Source organism: Sciurus carolinensis, unplaced genomic scaffold (assembly GCF_902686445.1).
Source record: "Sciurus carolinensis unplaced genomic scaffold, mSciCar1.2, whole genome shotgun sequence".
NCBI lineage: Eukaryota > Metazoa > Chordata > Mammalia > Rodentia > Sciuridae > Sciurus > Sciurus carolinensis.
This window is the reverse complement of record NW_025920129.1, coordinates 1,744,487-1,767,630: the sequence shown is the minus strand read 5'-3', so window position 1 is coordinate 1,767,630 and position 23,144 is coordinate 1,744,487. Positions and strand designations below refer to the sequence as shown.

The 23,144-nt window shown below is 34.4% G+C and overlaps 1 protein-coding gene and 1 non-coding gene across 2 annotated transcripts in view; both read left to right on the top strand.

Moving 5' to 3' along the window:
* Nucleotides 1-23,144, top strand: part of LOC124974041 (son of sevenless homolog 2-like) — a 93,248-nt gene that overhangs the window by 1,766 nt on the left and 68,338 nt on the right.
* LOC124974054 (U6 spliceosomal RNA) lies at nt 1,165-1,271 on the top strand. Its single transcript, XR_007106741.1, has one exon. It is a non-coding gene; the product is annotated as a U6 spliceosomal RNA (small nuclear RNA).

Sequence of the window (23,144 nt, the reverse complement as noted above, 5' to 3'; positions counted from 1 at the left end):
GAATGAGTTCCATTCCCAGGGAAACACTTTTTGTATCTTTGGAAAAATTTTGGTGAAAGTAATTTAGACTCTATCCAGATTTACAGTATTTGGGACATTGTGACATGCAGGTTCGTAGTGCCTGTCGAATTGCAGGCATTATAGCTCAAGATTTGCTCTGGAGGAAGTTTTCAATTCTTGCATGCATTTCCTAACCATGTCTTTGTATGATAAGAATTTTCACTATTTCTGAAGACAACTCTGTCTTCATATTCAAAGCATCTAGCCTGGGAATATATATCAGTGGTAGAATGCATGCTAGCATGCCAAGGCTCTGAGTTCTATCCCTAAAGCTGGAAAGAAAAGAAGCATCTAGAATTTGACCACCTTCCTCTAGATGACTACAGAGTTACAAAGACTGCTAGGATTTGACTATACTATTTCTCTCTTCCAGATGGCACTACCATTGAACATTTGATGTGTTCTAGATTTATTCATTGGTTAACGTTTACTTAACACATTTTAGGTACTTGGCACCATATTGAATACTAAGGACACAAAAAATAAATTTTAAAAAGTAAAGGCCTTTGCCAGCTAGACCAAAAATTTTAAGTTTAGAGGTTTTGGTTTTTGTAAATGAGACCCCAATTCTGAGCTCAGATTAATAAATAAATAAATATCCAATATGAGAAAAGAGCAATATAGTTTAATTTTCTCTGTCAGGTTAACTGATTTTAGACATTTTGGTGGAACCTCCAAAACTATTAAAATAGAATTTTCACAAGGCAGAATCATGACTTCTGTGCAAATGTAAAAAACATGACAGTGATATCATTATTTAATGAGAGATCTAGTAAAATGTTAAAAATTCATATAAACTTTTTAGTATTTATAGATCATTGAATAAAAAATTAAAGTCATGTTAGATACAAATTAGCAACCTAAAAGTACATAAAAGTAAGTTTGGGGTTATCTTTTCCACTGGATACAGATTATTTTTATCTCTAACAGCCAAAATTCTGTAAATTTATCTTACAGATAATAATAGAAAATAATAAATGTTTCAAGCAGAATACTGCACTGAAAATGCCTATTATTATCTTTTGCTTAGCTTCAAATTTGGCTAAATTTTATGAAGACTGTGTTTGGCAAAGTCATAATTTTCAAAATTGAAAAAAACAAGGGGTGATAGCTTCTGCAGCATATATACTAACATTAGAATCATACAGAGAAGATTAGCATGGCCTCTGTGCAAGGATGATAGCAAATTCATTAAGCCTTCTGCAAAAAAAGAAAAATGGAAGGGATTTTTTAAAAAACAACATGTGACTGTTCATTTTATTATATACAAACACAAAGTTTGAGGAATGCATTTTTGGAAAATAATTATGGATATAGAAATGTGATTTTTAAATTTTTTTTTGTTTGCTTATTCCTTTAAATTTTTTGGTGGTGTTGGGGATTGAACTCAGGGTCTCCATGCACTCTACCACTGATCTGCACTTTCTTTAGCTTTCAAAGCAAAACCTCACCTAGAGCATTTAAAAACATAAGGGCTACAAATAAGAGCGAAATGACATTCCTAACTGATAATACATGGATTGTTAATATTACTGCTAAATTATGTATCGTCTATAAATTGCCAGAAACAAATGCCATCTCCACTACTCTCCAGGAACATTGAAACTTGGAGAAAAAAAAGAGCATGGGCTATATTTCTAATAGTAGTTTATTACCTTTGACTTTGAAGTATCTTTGGTATTTTATGCATGTGCTGATTTATGCTGAGAAAAGTAAACACACTTCATATGAGAAATAGGCCTTAAAATAATTTTACCAGGTTTTTTAGTCTCTGGTATTTCCTTGGTAGATAACCTTTCTGTAGGCCTTCTTTACCAGGCTAGCCATGGAAAAGAAAAATGTCTGTTTTCTTACCATCTGTATTTACGAATGTCAGTGAGACCTAGAAATAATTGGTTGAATTCCTGGGTCTAATTCAATTTCCATTAAATATCAACCTCCCCACCCTGTGACAAATGCTCTCAGGTAACTGTCTAAAAGGCAAGTAATGTGAGTGAGTATTTGAGTTAATTAATAACAGTCCATGGGAAGGAAAAAGAAGGTAGAGGCTCTGTTTAAGAAATGCTTTTGTGAAATCTGAAAGATTCTAGTGTTTTCTATCTTTGTACCAATGTCTCTTGGAAGTTTGTTTTAGAAGACTATACAGGATCTTACCTGAGACCCAGAAGAGTAGGGTATTGAGGATTGATCACAGGGCCTTGTCCTTGCTTGGCGAGTGCTCTATACTCCTAGTGCTGTTGCTACTTCTCTCATACTTCTAGACACACTTTTAAAAGATTAGGTTGGGTAGACTCAGGATAATATATTGATTAACACAAAGTCATCTGAGTAGTGACTTTTGTAATATTTGGCAAACTAATCACAGGAATGATACCCTGTTTTATTCACAGATCCTATTGACATGCAAGGGTAAAGGACTCTTAAAGGGGCATGTATAATAGGGATTGGGGACTGTGGGACCATCTTAGAATTTTACTTACCATCCTCATTCATTTAATGGAAAATGTCTATCACATAACCTAATAAGTAAGGTCAGTTTAATTGTCAAACCAGCCAACCTAGTATTTATTTTTTGTCAAAGTCTGACTAAATTTTTAAATTCAAGTTATGTGCTAATGCATGTTATATGCCAACCATCTAATTTCTAGATGCAAACTATGAGGTAGAAAGCTACATAAAGTATGATAATTGGGGCTGGGGAGATAGCTCAGTCGGTAAAGTGCTTGCTTTGTAAGCACAAGGCCCTGGGTTCGATCCCCAGTACCAAAAAAAAAAAAAAAAAGTATGATAATTGGCTTTGGATTTTTTTCTCATGGATGAAATTATATTGCCCTAGGTATTTCTTTTTTACAGTTTTCATTTATGTTTTAGTACATTAATTGTACATATTAATGGAATTCCATTCATTCATAGAACATGAATTAATCATGTCCATTCACTCTTCCTCCACCCTTGTCCCATTCCCCTGCCCCTTTGCTAGTCCTTTGTAATCACTATTGTACTTTCAGATTTATTTTTTCAGTATTCATATATGAGAGAGAACATGTGATACATCCTATGTCTGACTTATTTTCTTTAACATGATGGTATTTCTTAAAGATGCACTCTGTTTTTTTAGGCCTATCCACTCAGGACAATGTGTTTTTTTTAAACAGTAGATTATTGAACAGGCCTAGCAAATAATCTTTTAAATGAAAACTGTCTTTTTGTTTACTGTCCTAGATTACATTTATTTATTGATTGCATCCTAGAGCAGCAATGATAGTGAGTTTCAGGCTAAGAATCTGCCTTTCTTCAGTTAAGTGAAAGAGGGCAATTGTGAAAGGAGGGCTGGAAAGAAGAACTTGCTTTACTCCTTACGTGCAAGTACCTTGTCAGGCAGATGCACCTCACGGCAGATCTTTTAGAAAGGGCATATATAGTAGTTTAGGTAGTATGCTAATGCATTTGGGTGTTTGGCACAGGAATTCTTTTATATTATATAAATATATAAATTCATCTCTTTTATTTTTCTGTTAGTGTACTTTAATTATACATGGTAGCAGAACTCCTTGTTGTATTTTTGTATGTGCACACAATAGAATACTATAATTTGATCAGTTTGGTTCCAGAACCATTCCTCCTGTTTTTCTCCCTTCCTCCCTCCTGCTGCCCCCTTTGTCTATTCTACTGGTTTCCCTTATGTTTTCATGAGATTCCTGATCCCTGTTTTTTTTTTTTTTTTTACACTTTTCCCTCTATAGCTTCCACATATGAGAAAAAACACGACCGTTAATTTTTCAAGCTTGACTTTTTTCACTGAACATAATGCTCTCAATTTCCATTTTCCTACAAATGACATAATCTCATTTTTCTTTATGGCTGGATAAAACCTTGTGTATGTATACCACATTTCCTTTATCCATTCATCTGTTGATGTACACCTAGGTTCCATAATTTGACTGTTGGGAACTATGCCAATATAAACACTGGCTTATAATGCTTATAATACTATATTATGGTGACTTGACTTCTTGAAATAAATTCTGAAGAGTGCTATAATAGGGGCATGTGGTGATTGCATTCTTAGTCTTTTGAGGAATCTCCATACTGATTTCCATAGTGAACCAGAAATTCTTGAACTTTGAATAAAACAAATTTAATAATCATGGTCTTTTCTAGTACATAGAGGGAAAAATAGTGACTTGTATTTTTTCCAATTTCATTTTTCTCTCATCAATAAGTATTCCTTAACTCTTTGGCATCTACTACTGTTTAATTGCTAGGGGGTAGTGTGAAACTGTAAAATTAATTAACAAGACATAGAAGATCTAAAGGATAAAGGGATCACACATTTTATTTTGTTTTTGATGTGTGTATATAGTTTGGTTTTAAGTTTTATAATCATTTTTACTAACGTTATCCCTGTTAACAATGATGGAGTATAAATGTCTTAATATTTCATGTTCTGCAAAGAGCCCTGGCTTTGACATGCTGTGCCCCTGGAATAAGTTGGGAACCATTGATCTAACTTGTATTTTATTGATTTTATAGGCTAGTGGTCTGCCTTTATGGAAGTTGCTGAAAACTCATATGCCATTTTATTCCTTTCAGAAAATGTTTGATGACAAAATTTTACTTCAACTAATAGTCTTTCTTACATTCTTGATTATTTTATGCTAAGCCCTCTGTAATATTGATCTAAAGAGAATGAGATTCTTATCCTGTACCTTTCTACATTTTATTTATTTATTTACTCTTTGTTCTTTTTAAATATACATGACAGAAGAGTGTATTTTGACATACTATACATACATGGAGACTTCTCTACATTTTAAATAAAATCAACATTTTTAAAACCTTCCAAGAAATCCAGGTGCAGCATCACATGTCTGTCATTCCAGCAACTGGGGAGGCTGAGACAGGAGGATTGCAAGTTGGAGGCCAACCTTAGCAATTTAGTGAGGCCCTTAAGCAACTCAGTGAGATCCTGTCACAAATTAAAAAAATAAAATAAAAAGGCCTTGGGATGGAGCTCATTGGTTAAGCAGTATGTGAGGGGTTAATATTAGTAGAAGAGAGGAAATGGAGTGGAAACCCTTTCCTTTATAATGTTATATGGGATAACTTAGTTTCCAAGTATATCCAATGGAATAAAAATAAATTTTATGGAGTACTTAACTTTTTCTGTCTCCACATGATTTCATGAAATCTGTTGGCTAACTTTATGCAAAGGACTGTGCTTTAATGGCAAGGTCCTAGGTTACCACTAGAGTACGAATAAAAGCAGCATGGAGGATAGGAGGGAATCAAAACGAAGAAATGATTCCTGACCTTATTGAGTGCACAACTTTGGTTTCAATTCTTGATTATATACCCTAATCATAAAAATGTTACCTAAAAATATTACCTCCTTTAACAGGTTTGTTGGGGTGTGTCATATAATAAGTTGCATATATTTAAAGTGTACAAGTTGATAAGTTTTGATGTAGGTATGCATCAGTGAATCCTCCGTAAAGATAGTGAACACATCCTTTAACCTCCATAATTTTTTGGTATTTGTACTTCTCTCTCTTATACCTCCCCATTGCCAATCTCCAAGTAATCACTGATATGCTTGTTATCACTATAAATTGCATTTTCTATAGCTTTATCCTACCGGGATCATACAGTATATACTCTTTTCTAAAAGTCTGTCTTCTTTCAATTATTATTACTATTATTATTATTAATTATTAATTATTTTGGTACTAGAGAGTGAAACTAGGGGTGATTTACTACTGAGCTGCATCCTCATTGTTAAATTCTTTAGTATTCTTTATTTTGAGACAAGGTCTCACTAAGTTTCTGAGGCTAGCCTCAAATTTTTGATCCTCCTACCTCAGCTTTGAATTGCTGTGATTATAGGCTTGTGCCACCATGCCAAGGTATCCTAATTATTTTAAAATGTATCCATGTTGTTGCATGTATCAGTAGTTTTTTTTTTTTATTGTTTGGTAGTATTACATTGTATAAATATACTACAGTTTATTGTTCCCTTCACTTCTTGACATACTTTTGTCTTTTCAGATCTTCGTTATCACAAATAAAGCTCCTGTGCACATTTATGTGCAAATTTTTGGACATGTATTTCCCTTACTCTTGGGTAAATACAAAGAATAATAATTGGATTGGTAGTATGTTTAACTTTTTAAGAGACTATCAAACTATTTCCAAAGTTTGATTGTACAGTCTTATATTACTATCAGCAATATTTAGCATTTCATTCTGCCAGCACTTGATAATTTAATTTTAGCCATTCAAACATTTGAGCAACTGTATCTTGTGGTTTTAATTTACATTTCTTTAATGATTAGTGATGTTGAACATCTTTCCTGCTCTTATTTTGCTATCCATATGTCTTCCTTTGTGAAGTTTGTTTAGAGTTTGTGCCCATTTTGCTAGTTTTCTGTTTGAATTTTGAGAATTCTTTGTCTGATGTAAGTAAGCCCTTTATCAGTTATATATACTTCAAAGATTTGTTTTACCAGTCGGTAGCTTTTTTTTTTTTTTGCAGTACTTGGGATTGAACCCCAAGATGATCTAGTATTGAGCCATATCCCCAGACCTTTATATTTATATTTTAAAATAGTCTCACTAACTTGCTGACCTGCTTCTGGAGCTTGTGATCCTCCACCCTCACCCTCCTGAACAGCTGGGATTACCAGTGTGCATGAACATGCTCAGCTCTCATTCTCTTAATGCTGTCTTTTGAAGAGCAAATATTCAGATTTATGTGAATTCCAGTTTATCTGTTTGCTTTTTTTAGGGACTGTGTCATATCTGAGAAGTATTTGCCTAACCCAGACTTATAAACATTTTCTCCTAATTTTTTCCTCTACAAGTTTTATAGTTCTAGTCTTTACATTTAGATCTGTGATTCACTTGAATTGATTTTACATCTGCTATGATAATTCCATATTTAGTAGGCTTTGTTTTTTGCATATGAATATCTCATTGTTCCATCAGATATTGAAAAGACTGTCCTTCCTCCTTTGTTAAAGGTCTTTACACCTTCCATATATGTATGGGTTTAATTCTGGATAATCTCTTCTGTCCTTTCTATCTTTGTGTGTATCTGTAGATGTGTATCTGTACTGTTGCTTTATAAAAATTCTTTTCTAAAAACATTTTTAAGTTGTAGATGGAGGCAACACCTCCATTTTACTTATTTATTTTTATATGGTGCTGAGGATTATACCTAGTGTTTCACACATGCTAGGCAAGCATTCTACCACTGAGTCACAAACCCAGCCCTGCTTATAAAAATTTTTTTATCTTTTAATTTTTTACAGACTGCATTTTTAAATATTAATTTATTTTTATTGTAAACAAATGGGATACATGTTGTTTCTGTTTGTACTTGGAGTAATAGCATACCATTTGCGTAGTCATACATTTATATAGGGTAATGTGTTTGATTCATTCTTTTATTTTTTCCTTCCCCCCACCCCTCCCACCCCTCCCACCCCTCTTTTCCCTCTATACAGTCCATCCTTCCTCCATTCTTGCCCCCTCCCACCCCCCATTATCTGTCATCATCTGCTTATCAGTGAGATCATTCACCTTTTGGATTTTTGAGATTAGCTTATCTCACTTAGCATGATATTCTCCAATGTCATCCATTTACCTGCAAATGCCATAATTTTATTATTCTTTATAGCTGAGTAATATTCCATTGTATATATATACCACAGTTTCTTTATCCATTCATCAATTGAAGGACATCTAGGTTGGTTCCACAGTCTGGCTATTGTGATTTGAGCAGCTATGAACATTGATGTGGCTGTATCTCTGTAGTATGCTGATTTTAAGTCCTTTGGGTATAGGCCAAGAAGTGGGATAGCTGGGTCAAATGGTGGGTCCATTCCAAGTTTTCTAAGGAATCTCTACACCGCTTTCCAGAGTGACTGCACTAATTTGCAACCCCACCAGCAATGTATGAGTGTACCTTTTACCCATATCCTCTCCAATACCTATTGTTTTTTGAATTCTTGATAATCGTCATTCTAATTGGGGTGAGATGGAATCTTAGTGTAGTTTTGATTTGCATTTCTCTTATTACTAAAGATGTTGAACACTTTTTCATATGTTTGTTGATTGCTTGTAGATCTTCTGTGAAGCGTCTGTTCATATCCTTAGCCCATTTGTTGATTGGGTTATTTGTATTCTTGGTGTAGAGTTTTTTGAGTTCTTTATATATTCTGGGAATTAGTGCTCTATCTGAAGTATGAATGGCAAATATATTCTCCCACTTTGTAGGCTCTCTTCACATTACTGATGTTTTCCTTTGCTGAGAGAAAGCTATTTAGTTTGAATCTATCCCAGTTGTTGATTCTTGCTTTTATTTCTTGTGCTATGGGAGTCCTGTTAAGGAATTCTGATCCTAAGCCAACAAGGTGAAGATTTGGACCTACTTTTTCTTCTATAAGATGCAAGGTCTCTGGTCTGATTTTGAGGTCCTTGATCCATTGTGAGTTGATTTTTGTGCAGGGTGAGAGACAGAGGTTTAGTTTCATTCTGTTGCATATGAATTTCCAGTTTTCCCAGCACCATTTGTTGAAGAGGCTATCTTTTCTCCATTGCATATTTTTGACACCTTGTCTAGTATGAGAAAATTGTATTTATTTGGGTTTGTGTCCTTGTCCTCTATTCTGTACCATTGATCTACCTGTCTGTTTTGGTGCCAATACCATGCTGTTTTTGTTACTATTACTTTACAGTATAGTTGAAGTTCTGGTATTGCGATATCCCCTGCTTTATTCTTCCTGCTAAGGATTGTTTTAGCTATTCTGGGTTTCTTATTCTTCCAGATGAATTTCATAATTGCTTTCTCTATTTCTGTAAGGTACATCATTGGGATTTTAATTGGAATTGCATTGAATCTTTTGGTATTATGGCCATTTTCACAATATTAATTCTGCCTATCCAAGAACATGGGACATCTTTCCATCTTCTAAGATCTTCCTCAATTTCTTTCTTCACTGTTTTGTAGATTTCATTGTAGAGATCTTTTACCTCTTTGGTTAGATTGATGCCCAAGTATTTTATTGTTTTTTTGAGGCTATTTCAAATGGAGTTGTTTACCTCATTCCCCTTTCAACTGTTTCGTTGCTTGCGTATAAAAATGCTTTAGATTTATGCGCGTTGATTTTATAGCCTGCTATTTTGCTGAATTCATTGTTGACATCTAGAAGTTTTCTGGAGGGGTTTTTTGGATCCTCTAAATATAGAATCATGTCATCTGCAAATATTGACAGCTTAAGTTCCTCTTTTCCTATTCGTATCCCTTTAATTTCTTTAGTCTGCCTAATTGCTCTGCCTAGAGTTTCGAGGACAATGTTGAATAGAAGTGGTGAAGTAGGACATCCCTGTCTTCTTCCCATTTTTAAAGGAAATAGTTTCAGTTTTTCTCCATTAAGAATGATGTTGGTCACAGGCTTAGCATAAATAGTCTTTACAATGTTCAGGTATGTTCCTAGTATCCCTATTTTTTCTAGTGTTTTGAGCATGAAGGGGAGTTGTATTTTGTCGAACACTTTTTCTGTGTCAATTGAAATAACCATATGATTCTTATCCTTAAGTCTATTGACATGATGGATTATGTTTATTGATTTATCAATGTTAAACCATCCTTGCATTCCAGTGATGAACCCCACTTGATCATGGTGCACGATTTTCTTAATGTGCTTTTGGATAGAGTTTGCCAATATTTTGTTAAGGATCTTTGCATCTATATTCATCAAGGATATTGGTCTAAAATATTCTTTCTTTATGTGTCTTTTCCTGGTTTGGGTATGAGGGTGATATTAGCTTCATAGAATGAGTTTGGTAGGGTACCCTCCATTTCTATTGCCTGGAATACTTTGAGAAAGATTGGAATGAGATCTTCTTTGAAGGTCTTGTAGAACTCGGCTGAGAATCCATCTGGTCCTGGGCTTTTCTTGGATGGTAGGTTTTTAATGGCTTCTTCTATTTCATTGCTTGATATTGATCTGTTTAAATTGTGTATGTCCTCCTTTTTCAGTTTGGGAGGAGCATATGTCTCTAGAAATTTTTCAACATCTTCGGTAGTTACTATTTTGTTGGAATACAGATTTTCAAAGTAGCTTCTCATTATGTTCTGTGTCTCAGTGGTGTCTGTTGTGATATTTCCTTTTTCATCATGAATTTTACTAATTTGAGTTTTCTCTCTCCTTCTCTTTGTTAGTGTGGCTAAGGGTTTGTTTATTTTGTTTACTTTCTCAAAGGACCAACTTTTTGTTTTGTCAATTTTTTGAATTGTTTCTTTTGTTTCAACTTCATTGATTTCAGCTCTGATTTTAATTATTTCCTGTCTTCTACTACTTTTGCTTTTATTCTGTTCTTTTTCTAGGGCTTTGAGCTGTAATGTTAGGTCATTTAGTGTTGACTTTTCATTCATTTCTGGAATGTGCTCTGTGCAATGAATTTTCCTCTTTGTACCACTTTCATAGTGTCCCAGAGATTTTGATATGTTGTATCATCATTCTTATTGACCTGTAAGAATTTTTTAATCTCCTCCCTGATGTTTTTTGTTATCCATGTTTCATTCAGTAGCATAGTATTTAGTCTCCAGGTGGTGGCTTTATTTCTGTTTTTTATTTTGTCATTGATTTCTACTCTCAGTCCATTATGATCTGATAGAACACAAGGCAGTATCTCTATTTCTTTGCATTTCCTAAGGGCTGCTTTGTGGCATAACATAGGATCTATTTTCAAGAAGGGTCCATGTGCTGCTGAGAAGAAAGTGAATCCGCTCATTGATTTATGGAATATTATATATATGTCTATTAAGTCTAGGTTATTGATTGTGTTATTGAGTTCTATGGTTACTTTGGCTTTTTGTTTGGAAGATCTATCTAGTGGTGACAGCGGTGCATTAAAGTCACTCAGAATTATTGTGTTGTGGTCTGTTTGATTCCTGAAATTGAGAAGGATTTGTTTGATGTATAGTGATGCACCATTGTTTGGGCAATAAATATTTACTATTGTTATGTCTTCCTGATTTATGTGTCCCTTAAGCAGTATGAAATGTCCTTATTTATCCCTTCTGACTAAATTTGGCTTGAAGTCCACTTTATCTGATATAAGGATGGAAACCCCTGCTATTTTACTGAGTCCATGTGCATAGTAGGTTTTTCCCCATCCTTTCTTTCACCTTTAGTCTGAGGATGTCTTTTTCCATGAGATGAGTCTCTTGCAGGCAGAATATTGTTGGGTCTTTCTTTTTAATCCATTCTGCCAGTCTATGTATTTTGATTGATGAGTTCAGGCCTTTAATGTTCAGGGTTATTATTGAGATATGATTTGTATTCCCAGACATTTGGCTTATTTTTGGTTTTTAAGTTGGCTTGGTTTCTCCTTTGAGTGGTTTTTCTCTAAGGTAGTTTCTCCCTTTGCTGACCTCCATTGTTGTTTTTCATTTCCTCCTCATGGAATATTTTTTTGGGAACATTCTGTAGTGCAGGTTTTCAATTTGTAAATTCTTTTAACTTTTGTTTATCATGGAAGGATTTTATTTCATCTTCAAATTTGAAGGTTAGTTTTGCTGGGTATAGGATTCTTGGTTGGCAACCATGTTCTTTCAGAGCTTGAAATATGTTGTTCCAGGCCCTTCTCGCTTTTAGAGTCTGGGTTGAGAAGTCGGCTGTTATCCGTATTGCTCTCCCTCTATATGTAATCTGATGCTTTTCTCTCATGGTCTTCAAAATCTTATCTTTATTTTGAATGTTAGGCATTTTCATTATAATGTACCTTGGTGTGGATCTGTTGTGATTTTGCGCATTTGGTGTTCTGTAAGCCTCTGTTATTTGATTTTCCATTTCATTCTTCAGGCTTGGGAAATTTTCTGATATTATTTCATTGAATAAGTTGTTCATTCCTTTGATTTGTATCTCTGTGCCTTCCTCAATCCCAATAATCTTTAAATTTGGTCTTTTCATGATGTCCCATAGTTCTTGGAGATTCTGTTCATGATTTCTTACCATCTTCTCTGGGCAACTTTATTTTCAAGATTAAATATTTTGTCTTCAATGTCTGAGGTTCTGTCTTCCAAGTTGTCTAGTCTTTTGGTGATGCTTTCAATTGAGTTTTTTTTTTTTTTTGGTTTATTGTTTCCTTCATTTCAAGATTTTCCATTTGGTTTTTCTTTGAAAATCTCTACCTCTTTTTTGAAATGATCTTTTGCTTCCTACACTTGCTCTTTCAGCTTGAAAGTCCACTTTATCTGCTATAAGGATGGAAACCCCTGCTTTTTTACTGAGTCCATGTGCGTAGTATTGGTATTATCATTCATTGCCTGCATTTGCTCTCTTATCTCATCCTTTGCTTTGCGAATCATCTTAATCATGTATAATCTGAAGTCCTTTTCTGACTTTTCTTCTACCTTACTGTCATTGGATTCTATTAATATAGAATCTAGATTTATTTGGATCATTTTCTTCCCTTGTTTTTTCATGTTGTTCATGTATTTTCCCCTCTAGCAGTGCAGATCTGGGGTATTGCAGATTTCCCCCTATAGGCTTGTAGTGGTCCTATAGTTTTCCAAAACTCTTTCTTTAAGGGGAGATCAATATTAGCAGTGCCCAAATCAGACACTGTGCAATCCTAGACCAAATAGCTCCTATGAGGACAATAACAAAATTGTCATAATAAGCAGAATGAGTTTAAAAATTATCTTCAATAAAACAAACAAATTTGCAGTAAGGTCTGCAGTTTCTAATGGAGGACAAAGAGGATGCAGAGGGATGTAGAATGTGGCTATTAATGGGATAAGAATAGATTATACAGAAATTCTAGATAATAGAAAGTGTGAGAATGTAATCAAAAGAAATTGGATGTTAGCATGCAAAAAATGGAGAAAGAGACTCTGAGGGAACAGGTAAACAAAAGGAAGAGAGAGCAAGAAAAATAAAGAAACAAAAACAACTTTTTTCTATAAGTAGAAAAAAGGAAATCTACTGTATAGCAGTCTTATAGTAATGAAACCTCCCAGAGTTCAGTAGCCTGATGCATGATAGGTACCTGACAATGAGCTTCAAGTCTCCAGCAGGCATCTCAGGATGGGATTTGCCCCACCTAAATATTGGAGCTATGGCTTCCAGGATTACCCAAGATGGCCACTCTGACTTCCAAATGTGTTGCCAAATGGGGAGCTGCAGCTCAGGGTTTGGACGTGGTCAGCTGAAGGTCCTGGAGGTGTGATGTGGTTGGTCAGGGTCCTGGAGGTCCAGTGTGTTTGGTGTAGTTGTGGGATCCTGGAGACCGGGTCCAATCAGTTGGTCGGGGGTCCTGGTGATAGGGTGCAGTCAGTTGGTCTGGGGGTTCTGGCGGCAGGGAGCAGTCAGTCGATGTGAGGGCCTGAGAGGCAGGGAGTGATCAGTCGGGCTGAGGAATCCTGGAGATGGGGCTCAGTCAGTCTGGCCAGGGATCCTATGGGGCCTGGCTGTTGCCTCAAAATGGCGGGAGCCACATGTAATCACCCTGCAGGTACTGTATCAGTGAACTTCCAGGCAACAGCAGGCAGCTGGAGCTCCACTGGTGGTTGGCGATCAATTTGCTGACTGTTGTCGGACGATCGGGAGGTGAACCTGGTGTGTTGGATGATGGATAGGTGTAAGGCAGGCGATGGACCACCCAGAAGCAGGCAAATGGCGGGTGATAGGCACCTGACAGTGAGCAATCTGCACTCAAAAAAGGTGTCGATATGCTGGCAGATGGTAGGTGATCACAGCAGACAAATTGGTAAATACCAGGGAATCAATAAGCAGCAAAAACTGCCTCACCAAGAAACAGATATCCTCTGCTTGAAACTGGAGTTACAGAGCGACAAGGAATGCAGCCTCCCTCTAGTCAGCCATCTTGGATCCCCTACAGACTGCATTTTGATTCATTGTACACAAATGGGTTGCATCTTTTCGTTTATATCATTTTACATGATGTAGATTCACACCATTTGTTTAATCATACATGTACATAGAGTAATGCTGTCTCATTCCACCATTTTTAATGCCCCCCTCCCTCTCATTTCTTTCTACATAATCTAAAGTTTCCCCATTCTTCTCTCCCTCCACATCCCCCCACCCCATTGTATATCATTTTCCACTTCTCAGGGAAAACATTTGGCCTTTGGTTTTTTTTGGTTGGCTTATTTCACTTAGCATGATATTCTCCAGTTTCATCCATTTATTTGTAAATGCTATAATTTTATTCTTCTTTATGTCTGAATAATAATCTATTGTGTATATATACCACCGTTTCTTTATCCGTTCATCTGTTGAAGGGTATCTAGGTTGGTTCCACAATCTAGCTATTGTGAACTGAGCTGCTGTAAACATTAATGTGATTGTATTACTGTAGTATACTGATTTTAAGTCTTTTGGGTATAAACCGAGGCGTGGGATAACTGGTTCAAAAGGTATGTCCATTCCAAGTTTTCTGAGGATTCTCCACACTGCTTTCCAGAGTGGCTGCAATAATTTGCAACTCTACCAGCAATGTAAAAGTGTGCCTTTTTTCCCCACAACCACGCCAACATCTGTTATTGTTTGTGTTCTTGATGGTAGCCATTCTAATTGGAGTAAGATAAAATATTAGAGTTATTTTAATTTGCATTTCTCTAATTACTAGAAATGTTGAACACTTTATATATAGGAAAAATTTTTGACATCAGGTAATGTTAATGCTCCAGCTTTGTTCCTATGGGTGGAATTTTAACATTGCATACTTGTTTTCACAGATGTTTTCTTATTTGATATTAATTAAAGAAGTTTGGCATAAGAACTTTTAATCCTTGTAAATAACCACAATAAGAATTATGGTTATTTACCAAAACCATAATCACAGAAAAAATATCCTTCCCTGGTACACATTATTTTAATTCCTATATGTAGTTATTTTCATGGAGTTGGTCCTTGAGATTTTTTAGGGAAAAGTGTTGTATGAAACAAGTTATGAAGTCCAGTATTTTTATATGAAAAAGTCTCTTTTATTCCATTGACCTAGAAGTGTATAATTTAGTTATAATTTGGTTTCATCTTGTCATATTAAAAAAGTACAGGGTGTAAGATGAATTGTTTTTTTTTCCCAAAATTCAATATCTAAGAAATATAAAGCTGATTTTTTGATGTTAGTTTTCTGTACAATTTATAACTGCTTTACTTATACTCATCTTATCCAGACCTATTCAAAGAGTAGTCTATCTTCACTTTCATGTGACCTACATTTTTCCTATTCCTCACTTCACATGAGTTTTCTTAATCATCTTTGTGTTTTATCAAAGCTATTTATGCAGGTAAAAAGATAACTAGGTCTATGTCTGCTTTCTTGAGAGACAACACTTTTAGCTTTTCAAAGTGCCTTGTTTTGTATTTACTTCTATATTTTTAAGGAAGATAATTTTATATTGCTTTTGTTGAATTCTTTTCTTGGAAGAAAAGAATATTCTTGTGTATTCTTTTTATATTTAGTTTTAGATGGATACAGTATCTTTGTTTAATTTATTTACTTTTATGTGATGCTGAGGATTGAACCCAGTGCCTTACATGTGCCAGGCAAGTGCTCTACCACTGAGCTACAACCCCAGCCCTTCTTGTGTATTCTCTAATATGTGTATACATTACCCACTCCAACCATACACCTTACCACACAAGCATACTTTCTGCCTCCCTGCTCATGGTTATATGTTAGTTTTGGTTGAAATAATATTAAAAGCTTACATCATTATGACTATTCCTGCTATTTGTATTAAACCACTTTTTCTTTTCTAACTTTTTGCTTTGACTGGTGGCAATAATTCTCTTGTTTTCTTATTTGAACAGTTTTCTACGTATTGATTCTCAAACTCAAACTCTCTACCAGTTTTCTAAATATTCTCTCAAGAGTTCTAGTTCATCAGGTACTCTATCCATTTTGTTTTCTTGAGAGTTTCTCCCAGTCTTCTGACCTGAATCTGGTTAGTAGATAGTTCTCATCCTATAGTTTCCCTTCATTTCTTCCTGGCCAATCTTCCACATCAATTCCTTCATTTCTTATATATCCCAGATTTTTCTCTTTCTAGATTTTCATAGTCATTTTAGTGTAGTACAACCTTCAGAAGCTTATTGAAAAAGATTGTATGGGAGATAAGGTTTTTACCTTCTTATATCCATGAACATCTTTATGTTACTATGACAAATGATTGATAATTTGTTGAAATCTTGAATTCTGTTTGGAAACCATTGTGTTTTAGCTTCTATTAAAGTTTGGAACTATTTCATGTCTTCTGCTTGTATATAATCCACTCTTCCTCCCTCCCTTGCCCCCCAATCCTGTGTTCTCTGTCTCTGAAGCTCTGGCTCTGTGTGTGTGTGTGTGTGTGTGTGTGTGTGTATGTGTGTGTTGAATTCAGGAGCACTGTACTCTTTACCTGTATCCCCAGCCCTTTATTTGCATTTCTTAAAATTTTGAGACAGATTCTCACTAAGTTGTTGAGGTGGACATCGAACTTGTGATCTTCCTACCTCACTCTTCTAAGTAGCTGGTTTTATAGGTGTATGCTGCTGTGCCTGTACAGAATTCTGACATTTTAATTTTTTTCATTGAACTGGGTACTAGGATGGTCATTTAGACTTACTGATAATTTCACTCCTTGATTTTCTCTTTGCCTGATGATTCTCTTTTTAAATCCTATTTATGGTGAATTGTAATCCAATCAAAAAATGTGTAAAGGATAAATATATGATTTAAAGAACACCAGTATCTAACTCTCACCCAGTACACTGTGTTAGAAGACAGCACACTGTCAGCAATTTTTTCATTAAATCTCTCTAAAAGGTTGCCCACTTTTATGATAGTCACTGCTTATCTTTATAACGTTCTCATCTAATCTAGTGTCTCTAAATACCATAGTTTAATTTTGTCTGACATTAAACTTTGTAAATAGAATCCATCATATGTGCTCTTTTTATCTGACTTTATGCTGTTAACATTATTTTGAAGATATATCCACGTTTTATGTGCTGTTCATTACTACTGTTATGTTTTTGCTAACATATTCCATTCTATGAATATTCCACAATATATCTATTTTACTCTAGATGGATATTTGAATTGTTTTTTAGTTTGGGAAGTATAATTCATAATGTTACTTATAAACCTGGTACATGTCTTCAGGCAAATGAGTGAGCTCAATTCTTTAGAGTAGTGATGTATAATAGGAATATAATGTGAACTACATATATAATTTAAAATTCTCTCCAACCCATGTTTAAAAAGTAAGAATAGACATTGCTTTTAGTAACATATTATTTAGCCTAATAAATATATAATAATTTCAGCTTGTAATAAGTATAAAAACTAAGATACTTGACATTTTTATACTAAATATTTGAACTCTGTTATGTGCTTTATACTCTTCAGAGCCCATTTCAATTCAGTGGAGCTACACTATAAGTGTTCATTAGCCACATGTGACTAATATCTACTCTATTAGATGCATAACTCTAGAGAATATATATACAGTCATGATGGGACACGTTCTGAGAGATGCATCCTTAGGTGATTTTTTTCCTTGTTTGAATATCATGGCGTATACTTACGCAAACCTAGATGATATTGGTTAATGGCTTACTGTGGCCTCTTAATGCATACTTTCTTATAGTAAACTTACCATTTTTGTTTTTGAAGAGATGTGCTTCTGCTTAGGCTGGCACCAATCTCCTGGGTAAAAGCAATCTTCTTGCCTCAGCCATCCTCCTGCCTCAGCCCCTGAGTTGCTGGGACTATAGATGTGTGCCACCACACCTGGCTATGAACTTTTAAAATAAATAGTAAGAACATACTCTAAAAGAAAAATAAAAGTATAGGATGGTAACTATACAAACCAATAATACAGGTGTTCATTATCATTGTCAAATATTATGCACTTTTCAGAATTGTATGTGCTGTACTTTGATATGACTGACAGAATGGTAGGTTTGTTTACACCAACATCACCACAAACATTTAAGCAGTGTGTTATGTGGACATCAGGACAGCTTCAACCTCACTAAGTATTAAGAGTTTTTTGGTTCCACTTTATTTATTTATTTATTGGTGGTACTGGGCATTAAACCTGGGGTCTCTCTACCACCAAGCTACATGCCCAGTCCATTATTAGGACAGCTACAACCTCACTAGGTATGAAGAATTTTTTGGTTCCACTTTATTTATTTATTGGTGGTACTGGGCGTTAAGCCCAGGGGCTCTCTACCACTAAGCTACATGCCCAGCCCATTATTATTATTACTCTTTAAAATTTTAAGACTAGGTCTTGCTCAGTTGCTTTGACTGTCCTCAAACTTTCAGTCCTCCTACCTCAGCCTCCCAATAGCTGAACTTGTAGGCATGCACCACTGCACCTGGCTAGTTCCATTATGATCTTGTGGAATCACAGTCATATATGTGATCTGTTGCTGAACAGAATGTCCTGTGGCTCATGTCTGTTTATAATGGTGAAGTTTTTGAAAGCAATTGAGACATCTAATGCTCTAGTAGTAGTGTTGGAGAGTTCCTAGTGCTCCATATAATCACCAACATCTGGTAATAACAGAATTTTCAATTTTCCTGACTGGGTAATAGTTTTCAGTGTGGTTTGAGTTTCATTTCCTTGTTTACTAAAGAACTGGAGCACCTTTGTATGTATATTGACTATTTAAATTTCTTCTTTTGTGAAGTGCTCATTTAAGTAATTTTTATTTTATTTTATTTATTTTTTTAGGTTCTTTTTTTATTTTTATTTTTATTTTGCGGACAGGACATCAAACTCAGGGACTTGTTCATGCTAGGCAAACACTCTACTACTGAGGTATGTCCCTATCCACACTCCCATTTTTTCTGTTAGCGTTTTGATAAGTTTTTCTTATTGAAGTTTTAAAAGTCTTTTTTATATTCTGGATATGAATCATTTTGCTTTATGTGTCACATACATCTTTATCTCCATAATTGACTTTTACTTTCTTTAAGGCAGTTTTTGATGAATCTGAGTTAAATGTAGTTAAAGTGTTAATGTTAGCCCTTCCTTTTATGGTTGGGAACTTACATGTTCTATTTAAGAAGTCCTTTTCTATCCTAAGGTCAAGAAGATATCTATTGACATCATTAGAACATTATTAAATATGTATTTAATAGGTCTGAAAGGCAGCAAGTATTGATTGTTTTGTAAAGTATGCAGTAGGGATTCGGTTTGATATTTTTCCATATAGATATCTTAATTGTTCAGCACTACTCATCCATTTGCCTACCTCTCTACAGTCTACACACTGCCATACTCTAGTGTCACTTCTGTTTAGGTCAAGGTTGTGTGTGTGTGTGTGTGTGTGTGTGTGTGTGTGATCTTGCTTCTGAACCTTCTCATCTGTTCTATTGATCTACTTCTCTTTGCTTATGCCAATATCATTAATTGCTGCAGGTTTGTAGTAAATTATAACAAGTAGGAGAGCAAATACTTGTTCTACTTTAAGAGTACTTGACTGATTTTCTTAGCCTTTTACATTTTCTATATTATTTTTGAAATTATCTTATAAATTTCAGAAAAACAGCCTGCTTGATTTTGTTTGTAATTTGTGAACTTCATGTGGAGAATTAATATATTTATAATATTGTCTGATAATCATAAAGGTATTCTCTTTCATGTATTTAGAACTTTAGTTTCTCTTAATAGTATAATTTTCTCCTGAGGGGTCATTTTCTTTTGTAATATTTAATCCAAAATACATGATATTTTTTATTCTACTATAAAAGCTATTATTTGAACCTTTTATTTCCTAGTTTCATTGCTGATAGATAGATATGAAAGTTTAGTTTTTATGAATTTGAATTAACTTATCTGTACAATAGTTTGGTCTTATATGTGTGTATTAGTCTGGAGACTTTAGAAAAACTAAACTAATAGTATATATGCACATACACAGAGAGACATTTAAAATGAGATTTACTATAAGGGAATTGGCTCAATTACAGAGGCTAAGAAGTCCAAGATCTGAATTTGGAGACCCGGTGTAGCATAGTTCCTGTCTGAGTCCCAATCCAAATGCAGAAGACTTATATTGAATACAATCAAGCGGAGAAAGAATTCTTTATTACTCAGCCTTTAATTCTATTCAGGGATTTAATAGATTAGATGAGGCCACCCACATTGGAGAGGGAAGTCTACTAATTCTACCCATTTAAAGGTTTATCTTATCTACAATCCCTTCAGATATTCAGAAATAATGCATAACCAAATATCTAGTCTCCCCAAATCCAACTATCACAAGGGACAATCAAAGTATCTGCAAATAGTTTCTTCCTTCCCAATTCGTATACTTTTATTTCTTTTTCTTACTTTACTGCATTAACCAGGATTTCCAGTACAATGTGGAATAGAAATGATGATAGCCTTGCCCTTTTCCTGTTCTCAAAAGGACATTTTCATTATTTTAGCATTAACTTTAATTTTATTTTACCTTTTTCATTAGATCCTTTGTCAAATTAAGGAAGTTCACTGAGAGATTTTATGATGAATGTGGAAGTATTTTCGGATACTTTTTCTACATCTGTTGAAATGATGCTATTTTAAGCTTTTAATCTGCTAACTTATTGAGTTATATTACTTGAATTTCTAGCATTAAATCAGCTTTACCTTCCTGGGTTAAACCAAATTGGTCATGTTATATATAGTCTTTTAAAATATATATTAAAGCATAAGGTCCGGAATTCAATCCCCAGCACTGCAAAAAAAAAAAAAAAAAATAAAAAAATATAATATATATATATATATATATATATGTATTATGGAATTTAGGTTGACTGATATTTTGTTTAGGCTTTTGTTTCTGGGTTCATGAGTACAAAGAGCCTATAATTTTCACTTCTTTTTGAGTGTTCCTATGAAGGGTAGTCTCAAAATGAGTTTAGAAATCTTAGTGCTTTTCTCTTTTCTAGGTGAGTTTGCATAAGATTTTGTATTTATTCCTTACATGTTTGATGAGTTTGTCAATGAAATCAAGTAGGCTCATATAATGAACTATAATATTGAGTTCCAACAAATTTTAAAAAATTGAAATTATAGAAAGTATGTTTGACAACAGGTGATTATTCTAGAAATCAATAAAAAAATAAGCTGAAAAAATCCCATATATTTAGAAGTTAAGAAATTCACTTCTAGTGCAGGGGCGTCCAGAATTCCATCCAGTGCTTGACAAAGATCCTCTGGAGGATGATTGCAAAGGCTCATCCTAAAAGGAATTGCCGGATGTTTTGCTCCAAAGCATGGTGTTTTCTCTGATAATATATTACTCATTTCAGTCTGAATGGATTGCTTAAGGGGACGAAGGGAATACAACAAAAGTTCCAGAAAATATTACCTACAATCTGTAAAACAATGGGTCTTTACCACTAACAAAATTAAAAATAATTTTGCAACCGTACACTGAGTCCCTGAAAGCCTCTGGAGAAAATAGTTGTAGATCTGCCTTTGTCTCCAACAGGCTGGTTAAATTTTAAGGATGGTTTTGTTCATGTGTGGTGGTGAGGTAAGAGAATAAGGTTCTACAACATTCCTTCCTTCCTACAAAGAATATGTCACCCCTATAATAAACGTTGGTACACAATTACAATTGGGACCGCTGCCCTCCTGTATCCCTTAACTCAGCAATTCAGATATTAACCAGATGGACCTAGTAGAGATAGTCACATGAGATTACTTGTCTATTGTTTTAACCACGAGAATATTAAGAATAGTCTTAGGTCACATAGAGTTTAGATATTAAGGAAGTAAATATTGTATTAGTTCACTGAGGTAGTTAGATATTCTTAAAACAATTGTGAATATGTAAGGATAATCTGTAAGGTTACTGTTTTCTCATAATTTTCTGTTCCTTGTTAAAAACAATTTCTGCCTATTCTTTGAAAACTTCTTTAATATTAACCACAAGATTGTCATTATAGCCTGAAGAAAAATGTATATAAACCCAACCTTCCCCAGAATAAAGTGGGATTGATTGCACCAGAACTAGAGTCTGTGTCTTTCATTCTCCATCCATTGCCAATGCTGTCTCCCCGCGCCCCGTTTACCGGTGTGGAACCCATGGACTCCTGCTAGGGCTGGACCCCGGCATTCTAGATTCTAAAGTATATTAGAAAAACATAATAGAAATTATAAGTTATTTTGAACTGGATGTTTACAAAGATATTTCATATCAAAATCTGTGGATTTTGGGCTGGTTTGTGGCTCAGTGGTAGAATGCTTGCTAGCACATGTGAGGCATTGGATTTGATCCTCAGCACCACATAAAACTCAATAAATAAAATAAAGGTATTGTGTCCATCTACAACTAATGTTTTTTAAATCTGTGGATTTTAACAAAAGTAGCTCTTTGAGAAAATGCTCATATTACAGATGAAAGTTTAAACAATAATAAGCTAAGTATACATCTCAGCAAGTTAGCAAAAGAACAGAAAAAGCATAAGAAATAATAAAGATGAAGCAGAAATAAATGAAACAAAGTAGAGAGGATCAATGAAATCAAGAGTTGATTCTTGAAAAGATTCATAAAATTGATAAACTTTGGAGATACTAAATCAAGAAAAGAATGAACATACAAATAACTAATATTGGCATTTTGAGAAGGGATATCATTATAGATCTCTTAAGACTTACACAATAGGAGAGGCTATAATGCTGTATTTTATGCTAATGTTTTGTACTGATTTTGTTCAAGGATGTACCAGTTAGGAAATGGTAAAGCCTGAATCATAAGTCATTCATTAACTGGAATTCATTGTTTTCATAATGAGTTCATGATCCAGATATGAGGGAGGATTTTGTGCTTAAAATTTGAGAATTTAGATGAAATAATCAATTTCATGCTGTTTTCTTTGTGGGATGGATGTAATTACTGATTCAAGTTTTTAAAGTAACTATGAGACTATTAAAGATTTCAGGGATTTTTGTTTCTTTGTCATTGGCACTGATATCCTTTTAATACCATGCCATAAAAAGTTTAAAGCAATACTTGTGTTGACAAGTATTGATAAGACACCTACTC